Source organism: Henckelia pumila, chromosome 4, assembly GCF_033568475.1.
Source record: "Henckelia pumila isolate YLH828 chromosome 4, ASM3356847v2, whole genome shotgun sequence".
In the NCBI taxonomy this organism is placed as follows: domain Eukaryota; kingdom Viridiplantae; phylum Streptophyta; class Magnoliopsida; order Lamiales; family Gesneriaceae; genus Henckelia; species Henckelia pumila.
Window position 1 is genome coordinate 154,456,687 of NC_133123.1, and position 19,203 is coordinate 154,475,889.

The window sequence follows — 19,203 nt, forward strand, 5'->3', positions numbered from 1 at the left end:
ATTGATGTACCTTGCTAATAGCACCAGACCAGACATAGCATTTGCTGTAAATTTGTTGGCAAGATATAGTTCTTCTCCTACACGAAGGCATTGGAATGGAATTAAACATTTATTTAGATATCTTCAGGGCACTCGTGATTTGGGTTTATTTTATTCTAATGCTTGTAATTTGCAATTGGTTGGTTATGCAGATGCTGGGTATCTATCTGATCCACATAAAGGAAAATCACAAACTGGGTACTTATTTACTTATGGTAGAACGGCTATATCCTGGAGATCTACGAAGCAAACCATGGTCGCTACCTCATCAAATCATGCAGAAATACTTGCAATCCATGAAGCTAGTCGAGAATGTGTCTGGTTGAGATCAATGATTCATCATATTAAAGAGGAATGCGGCTTGTCTTCTACTAAAAACATAGCGACAATACTCTACGAAGACAATGCGGCATGTATTGCTCAACTGAAAGATGGATATATCAAAGGCGATAGGACAAAACATATATCTCCCAAGTTCTTTTTCACCCATGATTTGCAAAAGAAAGGTGATATTGAAGTTCAACAAATTCGCTCATGTGATAACCTGGCCGATCTTTTTACAAAATCATTGCCCACATCAACTTTTGAGAAATTGGTGTACAAGATCGGAATGCGGCGGCTTAGAGATTTCAAGTGATGTTCGCAACAGGGGGAGTTAATCCAAACTGCACTCTTTTTCCCTTGTTTGTGATTTTTTCCAAGTGGTTTTTCGTGACAAGGTTTTTAACGAGGCAGTTTAGCAATAACGAGGGATGTTGTACTCTTTTTCCTTCGCTAGGTTTTTATCCCATTGGGTTTTTCTTAGTAAGGTTTTAACGAGTCACATCCGTCGATTGACATCCAAGGGGGAGTGTTATAATATTATGGATGTCAAGATAATCAAAGATTGAGTTATCATAAAGTTATATTCAAATCTCAAAGAGATGATATAGAATCGTGAACATATCAATTTATTTGATCTTATCTCCAGTTTCTTGTACCTATAAATAGGTTACTCATATAACACATTTAATATATTGAATTTACTTGTTTTTTTTGCATATTCTTTGGTTAGTTTCTCCTTTATTTTATAACATAAGTAAAGTTTTTGTCAAAAATGGTAATTTTTCGTCAAAACATATATACTATAAAAGGAAATAATTTTTATCATTAATTATATTCATCTATAAAATCTAAAATTATTTTCAAAACTTTTCAAAATCATATTAAAATTTGAATTAAAAATTTTGAAAATAAAAAATAAATTAAAAAATATGCATCGATTCTGACATTTCATTACTTTTTATTTATTTTTCGTTTATCAATAATTTATATATTTTTTCAAAATAAAAACATTCATAATTATTTATCATATATTTATAATATGATTATATTATTTTAAAATAAAACTAAAAATAATAATATTAATATATTGCACAAGTGATCAACATAATAAATATTATCAATAAATAATCACCAACTATATAACAATGAATATAAATATGTAATAAATAATCATATTAGTCGTTATGAATTTTAATAATTAAATAAATATTATCAATAAAAGTTAAAATAATTATTTGAAGTATTATTAATTTAATTTCAGTTAATTTTAAATATGTGTGTGTGAAAGTTTTTGATATTTACATACATATGAAAATTTTCGATCCAAAATATGATATTTTATTGGATATGTCAAATTTAAAATTCGATTTGTCAACTATACATAGTAGGTTCCTCAAAAAAATTAATGCTAAATAGAAAATAGTAAATAATTATATAAATGGTATTGTAACAATATACGGTTTAAAATTTGAAATTTGATCGATATTATCACTAATCCTTAATTCAGCTATTGTATTTTATGTGTGTGTGAAATTTTCATAAATATTATATATGATAATATTAATATATCAATTTTCGATTCAAATTTAAAATTTAATTGATGTTATCACTAATTTTAATTAACCTCAGTTAATTTATTTTATCCATATATATCTAATATGATCACTATTTTTAAATTGTAATTAATTTTTTTCGTGTTCATATATAGATATATATAATATTTATATATGTATGGGAAAATTCGTATAAATGTTATGATAATATACTAATTTTCGGTTCAAATATTGAAATTGACTGGATATAATCAGTATTTTTAAAGTTCAATAATTTTTTTGTCCATATATGTAAAAATTTCTACAAATCATATATATAATAATTTACCAACTTTCAGTTAAATATTTAAATTTGATCGGATGATATTAAAAGTTTTAAATTTTTGCTAATTTTTTGATTCGATGTATATGTGTAAATTTCGATAAGTACTGACAATGTACCAATTTTCGATTCCAAATTTTAAATTTGATCGGATATTATCACTACTTTTAATTTCAGTTAAATTTTTGTGTCTATATGTAAGTTAAAAATTTCATAAATGTTATATATGATATTGTACAAATTTTTTTGTTCAAATTTTAAATTTGATAGAATATTATCAATACTTTTTAATTTCATTTAATTTTTTTGTTTTGCGTATATGTGAAAATTTCCACTAATGTTATATTATAATGTATCATATTGTTTTTTTTTTTTCAAAATTTGAATTTAATAGAATGTTATTATTACTTCATAGTTTTCGTTATTTTTTTGTTGCTGTAAAAATTTTCATAATTGATATATATGATAATCTATCATTTTTTATCTAAAATTTGATCGGATATAACTAATTTTCAATTTAGTTAACTTTTTTTTATCCATGAATATGTTTAAATTCGCATAAATGCTATAAATGATAATTTAAGTTTTGCTTAACATAACCAATGTAATGATCGACTCATTTCAAAATATATGTTGCACTTAAATGTATATATTGATGTATAATTTTATTTAATTTATGTTATGATTTTGATTGGTGTTACTTTTATGTATTCAGTTCTCACTACTCTTTATCATATTAAATAAATATAAATATTTTTTAATAATATTACGTTTTCGAACTTTTAAAAAGGTATCATTACGAATGTTTGGTATATTGACTATTCTTAAATCAATATTAAATGTATATTAATTAGAAACTCGATATTTTTTTAACATATTCTTAAAAATAATTACAATTTTTATTTATTAAAATACTAATACTTGCACGGATGAAATACTTTTTTTTTGTGACATAGAAACCCGTAGTCGCTATCTTTCGATGCACATTGGGTAAACTCTCATACTAATGTAATAGCCTGCAAACTACGCTAGCTGGTATACCATGATAGACAAGCTTTCTGTGACAGGATAGTACAAGAAGTGGGCAAAATTCTTAATGACAATTGCGTGAATTAATAATTGAATCTTGCTTCTTATTCAAATAAGCAATCCACAAGTAGTGATACTCACAAATAACACAACTCTGCTAAGTAACCACACCGACCATTATCAAAAAAGAGTCTAAAATTATAAATACATATATTTCGGGAAGAAGGGAAAAAAATTAAAAGAAAACTATATATATATATATATATATATATATATATATATATATATATATAATGAGTCCACAATTTGGGATCACCATTTTGGAGTAAGGTTTGTTGAAGCCAATCATATTTTTTTGTTTATTGAGTTCACAAAATTATTATATTGTTTTATTTTTCTTTCTAATTAATATAGCATGCTTTTATTAATTAATATATTAAAGTATGAAACTTAACATTTGTGGTGATTTTCTCTATACATATATTATATTAAACATAACTTTTGTAGAAGTGTTAATATTGTTAAAAAAAATGTTTTAAATGATCTATTATTTATATCTTTACTATATTATAATTGATAAACCCATTAGAGTAATTAAATTTGATCATTCTAATAGATTTCCAAATTTATCCTTATAATTCTTTCAAATATATTCAATGATTAAAATGTAAAAATGTAATTTAGGATTAAAAAAGTCCCACATCTTATCCCAACTATCTCACTATCTTAATTTTTAATTATTATTTTTATAAAATTATATTATGTGCACATGCAATGCATGTGCTTAGTGTACTAGTTTTAATAGTACACAAAGTAAGTGAATTTCATTTAGAAAATTAAAAAAATAATCAATAAGAAAAAAAAGTAGAAATATTTATACTTTTCTTCTCATTATTTTGTTTAAAGAATGAAATGTAAGAATATGATGACAACCATTAATAAATACATTCATTAAATGAATAAGCAACATATTGATTTTTATAAATTCAATATCTCAAAATTGACCCTAAATTTTAAATCATTTTCCCACCCATACCCATGCAATTAATACCAATCATTCATATTTTTTTAAACATTATAGTAAATACACAATGCAAAAATTTTACCGATCATTCATATTTTTATAATAAAAATAGATAGATATTTTGCAATGTATAAGATACGTTGTGATCAAAATGAATTACGAGGGTTATGGGATCTTGTAATAAAGTCTAATGAATCTATATAGTATATACGGATTGAGATATCTAACAGTAAAAGTAATAATTTTGTAATAAAAAATAATATTTTTTTCTTGAGATTCGGGTAAGAGATTTATTAGACCAGTCAAATCCATCTATATTAATTAAAATAAAAAAACAGTAATTTTGACGTAAAAAGATAATATTTTTTCATGGTAGAAGATCTGTCTTACAAAATTGGATCACAAGAATGCGTTACATGAGCTTTTGCATGGATTTTAATCTAGAGGGGAAAATGTTTTTCTGATTAGAAACTCCATTATTGGATCGCAACGGCTTACCAGGTCCCTAGTAGGCAATAGCCATATATGCCACGATAGATTGTTTATCAAAAAAGCTAAATACATCACTTAAAAGAATAAATAGATTCAAATAATTCATACATGGGGAAAAAGAAAAGAAAAAACCTAAGTTGTAAGATCTTTGAATTGCAAGTGATGCTTCAATCTCTACGTCCAAATGCTTCTACATTTTGTCGATTTTGGCACGAGTGGATAGAACTAGTGAACCATAAGACACAAGCCAAGAAACCAGCCGTGCCGGCGAGCACAAATAACGCAAATGAACCAACAAGAGCATACCTGAAATAGACAACTGCGGGTACTGGTTCTGTGAACTTGAACCGTGTGTAGTAGTATGCAGCATAAAGGAAGAAGTAGAGTGCAGATGAACCCGAGGCAAAGAATGATCTCCACCACCACAAGCTGTCTCCTCTGCAGAGGTGGAAGTAGCAATTCAGTATACTGCTTGAGCCGCAGGTGGCGATAAAGAGAAAGAATGAAATTAAGAGAGATACTGAGTTGCAATAGAAGTTATGTAACCATATTGATGTGATGACGAAGAATAGCTCCACGGATGCAACAGAGAATGGGACTGCGCCTCCTATCAATATCGTTAAGACTTGGTTCATGAACCATGCTTGCTCGGGTATTTCCCTGGGAATTTTGTTTAAATTTACTGGACCCTTGACGGCGGGTTTCTTGAACCCAACATAGCTACCTACAAGAACAAGTGGAACAGAGATACCGAGCCACTTGAGGACTAATGCAAACATTGCCCCAAACGGTATCGTTCTGGAGAAAATGACAATCAATATTCCAAGGAACATGAAAGATGTTTTGAGAATGATCCTTTTTCATTCCTTTGCATTCAACATTGCATGGAGACTAGCTGAGGTGTAGTGTAGTAGCCCGTACCCAGTTTCAGTGGGTAATTGTTGATTAATCGAATAAACAAGATTAAGGAAGTCCCAGATGGATTAACAAGAGTCGGAAATGGATTCAGAACGCTCGATAATGGCTAGAGGGTTGTCGGGTTTGGAGGCTTCGTTGGCGAGTTCGGAGGCTCCAAAGTCGTAGTTCGGACGGCCCGAAGAGGGTTCGGATGCTCCGAACGTGCTGCCGATAGACGTCATGGATGACGTCATTTTGCTGACGTAAGCAATGACGTAATATCAGGTTCGGACGACCCAAAGTCTAGATCGGACAGCCCGCTCGTGTTCGGATGGCCCGAAGTCAGTTCGGATGGCCCGAACTCCGTCTATAAATAGGAGGGCCGAGATTCATTTTGAAGTGCATCATTCACCTCTTCTCTCTCGATTCCTCAGTCTTTCAGCTTAGATCTAGGGCATTCTAGGCATCCCGTGGGGAATCCAGAAGTGGCATAGCGATCCAGGCGTCACAGCGGAGCTGTGGTCTAGTTTTGAGGCAATGACAGCAAAGGGCTGACGACGGACGAAGGTATAGCTTTTGCTTCCTAAAAATATTTAGGAGTATGCTATAGCTTAGTTAAGGCTTTTAGAGCACTATAATGATAGTAGTATCATTTGGCAGTGTAGTGCGTACTATAGGCGTGGACATAGAGCTGGTAGAGCTTGCTTAGCATTTGAGGTACGAAAGTACTGTTCGAGATATCCTGACTGAGTATGCATGTATTATGTGACTGCATGATTTATATGTCATTGATTTATGCTGCATACATTTGCATATTGAGCTATCTCGTTCGAGATGTCTATAGTAGGGTTTTACCCTATCCTGTTAGTAGTTGGACTTCCATCGATTTGGGTCCGGCATATCCACTGGTATTTTGGTATGAGAGCCACCTCCTGAAGCGACGGCACAGTGTGCTACATACCAGGGCCCGGTCTGTCTTTGTTATTTGATCCTTGACCTCGAGTCTGTAGGGAGTTCACTTTGCATGTATGTATACTCATACTCTCGTGCTGAGCGTTTTATGCTCATGTCTCGTACTCTGTGTTTCTGGACACCCTATTCCATGTGGAAGGTTTGCGATTGGATGATGCGGGTGGATCCAAGAGGGGCTAGGCAGTGTTTGGCCAGCTCGAGCTTCGCTTAGGGTTTCTTTTGTATTGGGTTCATACAGTTATTTGATATGGTTGTATAACTATTTGGTTACTTAAAGATTCCTTGCCTTGAGATTGTAGTATTTGTACTGATTCCGCATCTTATTCTGATTTTCTGTTAATTAAGTTAATTGCATGCCTAAGTTCTGTTTAGTAGGTGATCCAGGTAAGGGTCACTACATTTATGGTATCAGAGCATGCATAGTATTCTTGGGAATTTATTTTGCATAAGATAACCGCGAGGTAATTTTTGTAGATGGCAGATCATGACGATCAGAGTAGCCATGGCAGTGTAGGTGGACGTTGGGGCGATGCTGACCGAGAGCGTCATCGAGAGCTCCATCATCGTCGCCATGAGGATCAGCGTTTCAGTATGCGCCGATTCTTGCAGATGGGTCTGAAGACCTTGGTTGGTGGCGAGTCTCTGGAGGATGCGGAAAACTGGTTAGACCGCATGGAGATGACTTTTCAGACTTTTCACTGCACTGAGGAGCAGAAGATGGAGACGCTTGGATATCTTCTGGATGGGCGAGCCCGTAGGTGGTGGAGGTTTACTTCTGCACCGTTCGTTGCGGCAAGAGGAGTGGCCATCTGGGCCGAGTTCTGTACAGCTTTTCAAAAGCTGTATTTTTCTCCTGCACTCCGCCAGATGAAGGCAGGTGAGCTACTGAGTCTGCGTCAGGGAGCCATGTCTATTGACGAGTATCAGCAGAAGTTCTTTGATCTGTTATCCTATTGCCCCTAGATTGCTGACAGCTCAGAGATGAAGTACAATATGTTCCTTCAGGGTCTCAAACCTGAGATTCATGACGGTGTAGAGGTCGGTGATAACATGTCCTACGATGGTTTGGTGAGCCGTTGTTACCAGGCGGAGGATAACATTCGGTGTAACAGGTCTTTCTTTCAGTCTAGGCCTGTGAGTTCTTTGGGTCCCCGTGCTCAGTCCTTCAAGAAGTCTAAATCTACTTCTTCTTCCTCTGGTTCCTTTGGTGTTGTCCGTTTTGGGAAGAAATAGAAGTGCGATCATTGTGGGAAGAACCATCCGTCAGACAAGTGTCGTAGAGCTTCTAGAGCTTGTTTCCATTGTGGAGAGGTGGGTCATCTTCGGAGAGATTGTCCACTATCTGGGAGAGGCGGTTCTGGCTCTGGTTCAGGATCTGGTTCTCAGGCCACCATTCAGAAGAGGTCACAGGGACAGCCTGCTGGGAGTTCTCACTTGAGGCCGTGGGCTTCTGGCCAGGTGTTTGCCTTGAGGCACGATCAGGCAGTGGAGGAGAATGAGAAGGTCATCGCATGTACATTTCTGTTATATGGCATACCTGCTCTTGTACTTATTGACACTGGTGCATCTCATTCCTTCATTTTTGCACGTTTTGTTAAGAGGCATAAGTTATCATGCATTTTACTAGACGTAGTAGTATCTATTTCTACTCCGATGGGCCAATCTGCTTTGGCTAAGCGTCTAGTGATGGGTTGCATTTTAGAGCTCGAGGGTAACATTCTGTTAGCGAATCTCATGGTTCTTGCGATGGATGACTTCGATTGTATTCTGGGGATCGACATACTGACTACCTATCGAGCTTCAGTGGACTGCTATCATATATTAGTACGCTTTCATTCGGATGGGAGTGATAGCTGGTTTTTCTATGGTGAGGGAGTGCGACGTATCAGCTTTGAGAGCCTGTCGAGCTCTAGAGTCTGGCGGGGAAAGTTTCCTCATCTATGCATTTGATTTTTCCGCTGAGAGCATTGGGTTAGAGAGTATTCCAGTGGTAGATGAATTTCCTGATGTTTTTTCGGATGAGATTCCAGGTTTTCCTCCTGCTAGGGAAGTCGAGTTTGGCATAGAGTTGATGCCGGGTACTTCTCCTATTTCTCGAGCATTGTATCATCTGGCTCCGTCAGAGATGCGTGAGTTGAAGAATCAGCTACAGAATCTTTTGGACAAGGGGTACATTCGTCCTAGTGTATCTTCTTGGGGAGCTCCTGTTCTTTTTGTGAAGAAGAAGGATGGGTCGATGCGGCTGTGCATTGACTATCGACAGTTGAACCGAGTTGTTGTGAAGAACAAGTATCCTTTGCCTCGTATCTATGACTTGTTTGATCAGCTGCAGGGTACTTCGGTTTACTCCAAGATTGACTTGCAATCTGTGTATCATCAGATGAGAGTTCGAGATCAGGATGTAGCCAAGACGGCGTTTCGCACTCGCTATGGGCATTACGAGTTTCTAGTGATGCAGTTTGGATTGACAAATGCGTCGGCTATATTTATGGATCTGATGAACCGTGTCTTCAGGGAGTACTTGGATAAGTTTGTTGTGGTCTTCATTGACGACATTCTGGTGTATTCGCGTAATGCGAACGAGCATGTTTCTCACTTGAGGTTGGTACTGCAAACTCTTCGGGATGAGCAGTTGTACGCAAAACTGAGTAAGTGTGAGTTCTGGATAGATCGAGTGGTCTTTCTTGGCCATATCATATCCAGGGAGGGGATTTCTGTTGATCCGAACAAGATTGAGGTTGTGCTTAATTGGTCGCGTCCGACGACAGTCGCTGAGATCCGTAGTTTTTTGGGTCTAGCAGGATATTATCGTCGTTTCATTCTGAACTTCTCTCAGCTAGCCCGACCATTGGCGCAGCTTACCCGCAAGGGTGTTGATTTCGAGTTGTCCTCAGAGTGTGAGGAGAATTTTTGTGAGCTTCGACGACGGTTGACTTCAGCGCCAGTGTTGGCATTACCGTCAGGATCTGGAGGGTATGTGGTTTACACGGATGCTTCTCTTCAGGGGTTAGGTTGTGTCCTGACTCAGAATGAGCATGTGATTTCATATGCTTCTAGACAGTTGAAGTTGCACGAGGACAATTATCCAGTCCATGATTTGAAGTTGGCAGCCATTGTATTCGCTTTGAATATCTGGCGTCATTATCTGTATGGCGAGAAATTTGAGATCTTCACCGACCACAAGAGTCTCAAATATTTGTTCACTCAGGCAGAGTTGAACATGAGGCAGAGACGTTGGATGGACTTGCTTAAGGACTATGATTGCGAGATTAAGTACCATTCGGGAGCTGCTAATCTCACTGCTGATGCCTTGAGTCGCAAGGTGCGACTATCCGCACTTCGAACTTGTTTGATGTCCAGTGCGATCGAATATTGTTGTTCTTCAGAGTTCAGAGTATACCTTCAAGCACAAGAAAGGTATGCAGAGTATCCAGATGTTTGCGATACTATCTGAGCCAGCTTTGTATTCTCAGATTTGGGATGCTCAGATGTCTGATTCGAAGACCCAGCGTTTGGCTCGTCTGGCCAATGAGGGTAGTACGTCTAGATTTCACTATCAGTGAGATGGTTTTCTGTGTTTGTCTGGTAGGCTTGTGGTTTCGGAGGATGCAGAGTTGCGATAGGAGATTTTGTCTCAGGCACATCGCACTAAGTTGAGTATTCATCTGGGGAGCAACAAGATGTACAAGGATCTACGTACTCGGTTTTGGTGTAAGGGAATGAAATGCAGTGTGTATCAGTATGTTTCGAGATGTTTGGTGTGTCAATAGGTCAAGGCGGAGCACCGACGACCTGGAGGTTTGCTTCACAGTCTGCCAAATCCTGAGTGGAAATGAGAGTTTATCATGATGGATTTTGTGACCCATTTGTCGGTATCCTCGAGGAACTGTGATGCTATCTGGGTTGTGGTGGATCGACTCACCAAGTCTGCTCATTTCATTTCCTATAGCCGAGAGTACAATGTGGATCATATGGCTCGGTTGTACATTCAGGAGATCGTTCGACTTCATGGAGTGCCTATGAGCATTGTCAGCGATCGAGACCCCAGGTTTACTTCTAGGTTCTGGGGAAGTGTTCAGCGTGCGATGGGCACTACTCTCAGTTTGAGTACTGCCTATCATCCGGAGACAGATGGTCAGTCAGAGCGCACTATCCGTACTTTGTAGGATATGATTCGAGCGTGCGTTATGGATTTTGGTTCAGCCTGGAAGGATCATTTGCCATTGATCGAGTTCGCGTACAACAACAACTATCATACTAGCATTGGGATGGCACCTTTTGAGGCGTTGTACGGGAGACGTTGTTGCACTCCACTCTTTTGGGAAGAAGTGGGGGAGAGACAGGCTGAGGGACCAAAGTTAATCCAGCATGCAACAGATGTTGTTGATCAGATCAAGAAACGGATTAAGACTGCACAGGATCGTCAGGACAGCTATGCTAACACTAAGCGTAGGCCTTTGCAGTTTGATGTTGGGGAGAAAGTATTTCTGAGAGTGTCACCTTTACGCAGAATTCTCAGATTTGGCCTTAAGGGCAAGTTGTGTGGGGACCTCGGGTTGCTAATCTCATCTTAGGGCAATTAATGAACAATTAACATTTATTAAACATCAATTAAGAAACCAAGAGCCAAGTAAATTTTTTTTTTTTTTAAAATTCAGTGTCTCGCTCGATCGGGGAAAAACACCCGATCGAGCGAGCACAATTGCTCAGCTCTCGGATGGAAGTATAATTTGGCCTCGCTCGATCCGTCAACTTCTGCGGATCGAGCGAGCCAAAAACTCAAATCCTCTGTCTGCAAATTACAGGGCTCGCTCGATCCGTCAACTTCTGCGGATCGAGCGGCCTCCAAATTCCAAAAATTCTGCAGAACTAGTTTTGCTGTCATGGCTTGCATTTTGGCACAATTCAACATCAATCAAAGATACTAACATGATATAACTTCTATAAACATACATATACTCATAAATCAAGTCTTGAGCATAATAAAGTAGCTTTTACAACTTCAACTAGATCACAAACTACTCAAAACATAAGATTACACAACTTGTTTCAAAGTTCTTCCAACATATCATGTTAATTGTTCTATCATGCTTGCCATACTTCTAAGTACATCTACAACCCGAGTCCTCACGTGCTAGACTCTCTCCCAACTGTCAATGACGTCGATGACTAGCTCCTGCCCCTTCTGTTGTCATGCACACATACAAAACAAGACAACAGCCGGATAAACTCCGGTGAGATACAATTCTCAGTATAACCAACATATAGAAAGCGTTAAATAAATTATCTTGACTCTATTTAAACTCAACTCAACAAATAGAGTAAATTAACGCTTCAAATACGAATTGATTCACATAACTTCGAGGCCATCAAGATTCATAACTGATCTTGACATGGATATCCATCTAACGAGTTCGTAACCGACTCGCAAATAAGGTTAACAACAACCTTGGCATAGAATCAATTCAATATAGCATCATATCAACTCGAATATAAAGATCCACTACCTGAGATGGATCGACAACATCACAATCAAATCAAAAACATAAACAAGTATCTGGTTTTTGCGGGCCAACTCAAGATTAGTCGTTCTTGAGTTTCAAAGTCCCTACTTCGCGATGTCGTCATTATACCTTCGTTTATTGAGGTTCTGAACTCTTCAAATCTGTGAGATATAAACAAAATACATATATCAAACTTCAAATCAATCTATCATTTCAGAAACGAGTCAAAACCATCAAGAATTCATCAATCAATCGCATTTCAAACCTCAACTCTTTCTTCGTTAGTTTAAGTCGGCGTCTTGTGCCGTTTAGCCTTCAAACTCAACTGAAATTGAAGAATAAAAATGCTATAACATTCACATCATCAAGATAACAACTTCAGTTCAAATATAGGCTATCAAAACGATCCAAAAACTCGAATCAACGGCGTAGCGATTCAAAATCGATAACCGACGTAATCCCGAAATCATTTCTTTTATTCAAACCATGTGTACGTGCTCTCAATCAAGAAAACCAGCTGATATAATCTTCAAAACCTCAGAACAAATAGCCATAACAATCATAAAACATGCTAGCATCAAGATTCAACATAATAACATAAGCTCTTCATCCGGTTTCGAAAATAGAAACGATACAAACTCAAAAACATGATCAATGATTCAAAATCTGATATCTGCCCTTTATTGATTTCGAAATCCATATAACACAACATAAAACTTTCACGAAATCGAAGCCCTAATTGTTAGGATTCCAGAACACTTTACGGAATCGAAATCGGATAACCGGAGCAAAAGTTACGGCAATTTGAAAATCATGAAATCAAACCAAAGCGAAGGAAATCAACTTCTCTGCTCAAATTCTGAATTCCTTAGATAATAACATGTATTCATTCTGAGTGTTAGAATTAGAATCTGATAACTTTCAAGCATAATTGCAGTTTAGTCCCTTAAGTCTTCAATATTTGCAATTAGTCCTCGACCTTTATTTTAATTCAATTTTAATCCTAAATAATTTAAGAATATTAGAATTTAAATCAAAACTCTAAATATTCTCAAATTAAATATACACGGATTAAAATCAAATTAAATTCGAATTAATATTAATTAATCCAAGGCCTTACATTTCTCCTCCACTAAGACATGAGTTCGTCCTCGAATTCATTAACAGTATAGATATGCAGACTGTATGCTCATAAGAATAAAGAATAACTGAAAACTGAATAAGAACTCACATCAGTGAAATAGATAAGGAAATCGTTGCTTCATATTTTCTTCGACTTCCCACGTTGCTTCTTCAACTCCGTGTCGATTCCATTGAATCTTCACCAATGGAATGGTCTTCATTCGGAGTTGCTTTGTCTTCCTATCAAGAATCTGAATAGGTCGTTCGAAATAGCAAAGAGTATCATCCAACTCAGCTTCATCAGATCGAATTACATGAGACGCATCAGATATATACTTCCTCAACATCGATACATGAAAGATGTAACGCCCCGTTTTTATCTTAAATGAGTTTATTTGAGTTAATCGGAGATTACAGAGTTCACAAGCCGACTTGATTTTGATCAGGGTACTTTTTGCAAAAATTGGATTTTTCAGGGTCTAAAACGCAAATATTGATTTTTATATATTATCTACAACTTGATTGGATTGAGAATAGTCTTCTCCTTCTTCCTTCTTGCACGCCATCTCCATTGAAGCCAACCCAATGAGTTTCCAAGCTTTGTGATTTCATTCTGAGCTCGATCCGGCCGTTGGAATTTATTTCTGAAGGCAGATTATCGATCACTGCAGCGAGAGCTCCATTATACCGTAAGTTTCTCTACGATCAGATACATTCTAGTTTTTGGATGTCGTTAGAATCGTTCGAGATTCGAGTATGTTGTTCTTGACAGAGTTCTGATCGTTTATTATCTGTCGGTTTTGAATTTGAGCGACGTTCGGAATTGTTATGATTTTTGGAAGCCATTTTTGAAAATATTGATTTTGAGATTTGTTGGGTTTGCCTTGTTTTGGTTGTATTGGCTTTGATATGAGTTGATATCAGTATTGAACTGCTGTCTGCGTTTCCGGTTTGTTCAGTTTATAGCCGTTATGCCGTCGGTTTGAGTTTTGGGGATTTCGAACCATTTTTGAGTTGTTGAACTTGGCTTGTAAGTCGATCATGGAAATTGATCTTTGATTTGTATCTGAACAGATTTGTTTGGAGTTTGTCAAGCCCTGTTAGCAGCATTGTTCGTCAAGAGTTGGACGAAGAACGGTAAAGAGATTACCTTGAACCGTTGCCTTTGTTGTTGAATTGTTCAGTTGTTGATTAAACCTTTTGTTGTAGCTTATCCAGAGTTGGAACTACTGCATTGAAAGGTAAAAGCAGACAACGATAGCGGGATAGCATACTCGGAACAGTTGGTTCTCGAGTTTCCCTTAAAATCACATACTTGCATCTACACTCGTTCTAGCCTGAGGAACTTGTGTTTTGTTGTTTTGATTGAGCGTTTGTTATATGGCTATGTTTTATGTTTCTGTTATGCATTCATCTTGAGCCAATCTTGTTTTCAGCGGGTAGAACCGCCCTTTTTGTTTAGACGTTTGGGAACTATGATTGAGTGGCCTAGGTCGTAGTCGTTTCACCTAGTGCTAGCATACTCATTATAGTTGCTCAAAGTCTAGAGGAGTGGGATACGTGACACCACCTCGATTGGGTGAGTCGGTGAGTCGTTACGTAATCTCACCCTCGGGATCCCAAAAGCACAGCAGCAATCCCTCGTTATCAGATTTGATATCCCGGTTTAAAGACATGCATTTCATTACATCGTTATTGATTTCGTTGTTGTCTTGAAAGCATGTTTATTGTTGTATTACTTGATATGTTGTTTTTTTTACTGGGATTATTATTCTCACCGGTTATCCGGCTGTTTCTTTGTTTTGTATGTGTACTTGGCAACAGGTGGGGCAGGACCAAGTCAGCGAAGGCCTGGTTAGCAACAAGAGGGAGAGCTAGTAGTGAGACTCGGTTTAGAAGTCGTGTCAGCATGTCTACCTAGTTGTTTTGGAACATGTTTAGATCTCGAACTTTGTTGTTTATGTTGTATCGATTATGCGAGTCTTATGTTGCATGTTATAGACTGGTTCGTAGTTGATCAACGTTAGCATTTCATGTAATGACTGGAGAAGTTATGTTTTTAATGCATGAATTTGAGTTTGATGTATGGAATAACTTATAGCTTGAGATGCCAAGCTTTTTCTGCTCTGTTCTGTTTCTGCTGCAGGGGGGGGGGCCCGAGCTGCAGTTTTTAGCAGCCCGAGCGCACCCCAGTTCGAGTAATCCAGCAGCGCTGGAGTTTAGGGCGCGCTCGAGCGGCAGTTTTTGCCCGCCCGAGCGCACCCCCTTTTTAAATTTTTTTTTTCTTTCTTACTTTGGTCTTGGATCTTGTATGCTTGATTGTTGTTTAAGCCGAGATTAGTTGTTTAGAACCGAGGTCTCACATTAAGTGGTATCAGAGAATTAAGATTCTTGGTCGAACTAGAGTGAGCGGGTAGATCGAGTCTGCGTGTATTGGCTTCTCGCATGTATTTGAATTATTTTAACTGTGTATTTAATTCCATGCGAGCATGCTTTATTATTGAGAGTTATTGAATTACATGATTTTGTGATTTAATTTATAAAACATGATCTACTTGAGATATAACTATTTCTGTTATCGACTGGTATCCGGTATTCCAAGCGGTTGTAAGGGCACTGATTGTAGCGATTGAGATATCTCGTGTCCTAACCTTTGATTATCAGATGGGTCCTCGTCGAGTGATAAACAGAAACACACCGCCAGTTATCCCTGCGACTGAGCAAGATAGCACTGAAGTTGATCAGTTGGATGCTTCAGTGACTCCTATGGAAACCTTGCTGAAGTGGTTTCAGTCGTTCAATCCGCCGTTGTTGATGGGTTCAGAAAATCCAGTTGACTGTGAGAGTTGGTTGGATGATATGGATCAGTTGTTTGATTCCATTGACTACACAGATGACCACCGAATCAGGTTAGTAATTCATCAGCTGTGTGGTGGTGCTAAGAGCTGGTGGATCATGACAAAGAAAGCATTTGAGAGTATAGGTACAGAGGTTACTTGGACTCTTTTTAAATCTGAGTTTTATAAGCGGTTTTTCCCTATCTCGTATCGTAAGGATAAGGGAGCAGAGTTTGTAAATCTGAAGCAAGGAAATCTAAACATTGAAGAGTACGTGGCTAAGTTTGATAGTCTGTTGCGTTTTGCGCCGCTAATTGCCGGGGATGAAGAAGCTAAGGCAGATCAGTTCATCAATGGTTTGAACCCCGACGTCTTCACGTTGGTAAATACCAACAGGCCTAACAACTTTGCGGATGCCATGAATCACGCAAAGGGAGCAGAAGCAGGCTTGTGGAGGCAAAAAGGTAACCAGGTAGCACCTCAGCAACAGAGGCAGTATCAGAATCCACCATATCAGTATCAGAATCAGCCACCGCAGCATCAGAACCAGCATCAAAGGTATGAAGGTGGAAACAGTGGGGGAAACAGAAAGGATCAGTACAAGGCAAGAGGTAAGCAGTTTAAGAGGCAAGGAAACAGTTCGTCCAGTTCCAGTGGTTCGAAGCAATTTGGTTCAGGACCGAATTCTGGGTCATCATCCTTGTACTGCAGCAAGTGTGGAGGAAGACACTCACCGGATCAGTGTGTGGGAGTCTTTGGTAATTGTAACACCTGTCATCAACCGGGACACTTCTCTAAGGTGTGCCCTCAGCGTAACAGAGATAGAGCTCAGAGTGGGAGTTCGTCTAGACCTGCAGTTCAGCCGGAGAGGCAGTCGTCTGCAGTGCACTCTTTCCAGCCTCAGCAGCAGAACAGACAGGGAGGTAATTCTAGTGCGAACCAGCCTCTGAGACAGCAAGCACGAGTCTTTGCTTTGACAGAGGATCAGGCTCAGGCAGCACCTGACGATGTTATAGCAGGTAACTATTCGATTTTTGGTTATTCTGCTCATGTCTTGATAGATACAGGTGCTTCCCATTCCTTTATCTCTGAGAAATTTGTGTTATTGCATGCTTTGCCAACTGAATTGTTGCCTACAGTAGTAGCTGTTACTTCACCTTTGGGTGGAGGAATTGTTTCTGTCAGACTAGTCAGGAACTGTGAACTTTGTTTTGAGGGGAATTTTTAGAATTCGACTGTATTGTGCTTGGGTTGTCAGATTTTGATTGTATTGTCGGTATAGATGCTTTGACCAAGTACAGGGCAACAGTTGATTGTTTTTTGAAGGTTGTCAGGTTCAGACCTGAAATGGCCGACGAGTGGAAATTCTTTGGTAAGGGTTCTCGATCTAGAATTCCTTTGATTTCAGTGTTATCTATGACTCGTTTGCTACAGAAAGGTGCAGAAGGATTTTTGGTGTATGCAGTTGATGTACTGAAATCTAGCCCAGCTTTGGTGGATTTACCGGTGGTTAGAGATTTTGCGAATGTGTTTCCGAAAGATGTTCCTGGATTTCCACCCATTCGAGATGTTGAATTCAGCATTGACTTAGTGCCAGGTACTCAACCTATTTCAAAAGCTCCTTATCGTATGGCACTTGTTGAATTGAGAGAGTTGAAGGAGCAGCTTGAGGATTTGATTGCCAAGGGATACATCAGACCTAGTGTATCGCCTTGGGGTGCTCCTGTGCTTTTTGTTCGGAAGAAGGATGGTTCTATGCGGCTCTGTATCGACTACCACCAATTGAATCAGGCTACAGTTAAGAACAGGTATCCTTTACCCCGAATAGATGACCTTTTTGATCAGCTGTAGGGTTCTTCTGTCTATTCTAAGATTGATTTGAGGTCAGGTTATCACCAGTTGAGAGTGCGAGAGGAAGATGTTCCTAAGACCGCATTCAGAACGAGGTATGGTCACTTTGAGTTTATAGTCATGCCATTCAGTTTGACTAACGCTCCAGCGGTTTTTATGGGATTGATGAACCGTATCTTTCAGCATTATTTAGATGAGTTTGTCATTATCTTTATCGATGATATTCTTATCTACTCGAAGAACCGTACTGACCATGCAGAGCACTTTAGGACCGTACTGCAGATTTTGCGAGTTGAGCAGTTGTTTGCCAAGCTGTCTAAGTGTGAATTCTGGTTAGATCGAGTTGTCTTTCTCGGTCATATTATTTCTGAAGATGGGATTTCTGTCGATCCCAGCAAGATTGAAGCGGTTATGAATTGGCCTAGACCTACTTCAGTGCCGGAGATCCGAAGCTTCATGGGTTTAGCTGGTTATTACCGTCGTTTCATCGAGGGTTTCTCGTCTATTGCCAAGCCAATTACCCAGCTGACTCAGAAGAATGCGCCTTTTGTTTGGACTCCAGATTGTGAGGCTAGATTTGTTGATCTGAAGAGGAGACTGACCAGTGCTTCAATTCTTTCTATTCCGAAGGGTACTGGAGGTTTCACAGTCTATTGTGATGCTTCTAACCGAGGCTTGGGTTGTGTTCTTATGCAGCATAAGCATGTGGTGGCATATGCATCGAGGCAGCTGAAACCGCACGAGACTCGTTATCCGGTTCATGATCTTGAACTAGCTGCGATCGTCTTTGCTTTGAAGATCTGGCGTCACTATCTTTATGGTGAGTCCTTCGAGATCTTTTCTGATCATAAGAGTCTTAAGTACTTGTTTTCTCAGGCAGAGCTGAATATGAGACAGAGAAGATGGTTAGATCTGTTGAAGGATTTCGACTGTGAAATCAAGTATTATCCGGGAAAGTCGAATGCAGTTGCAGATGCCTTGAGCCGAAAGCTTTGTTCTTTATCTCTTTCTACTATTGGTGTTTCTCAGTTGATCGATGATTGTTGCACTTCTGGTTTAGAGTTTGAAACAGATAGGGAGACTATCAGAGTGTTTGCTATTCAAGCCGAACTGGAGTTGTTTGTTGCAATCAGAGAAGCACAAAAGTCTGAGCTGAGCATTCAGGTTTCAGTAGAGAAATTCAGATCTGGGCATCAGTCTGAATTCCAGGTTAGAGATGAAGTCTTGTTTGTGAATA

The 19,203-nt window shown here is 38.1% G+C and overlaps 1 pseudogene; it reads right to left on the minus strand.

The window, feature by feature from the left end:
• Positions 1–999: 999 nt before the first annotated feature.
• Positions 1,000–19,203, minus strand: part of LOC140862133 (transmembrane 9 superfamily member 9-like) — a 41,522-nt pseudogene continuing 23,318 nt past the window's right edge.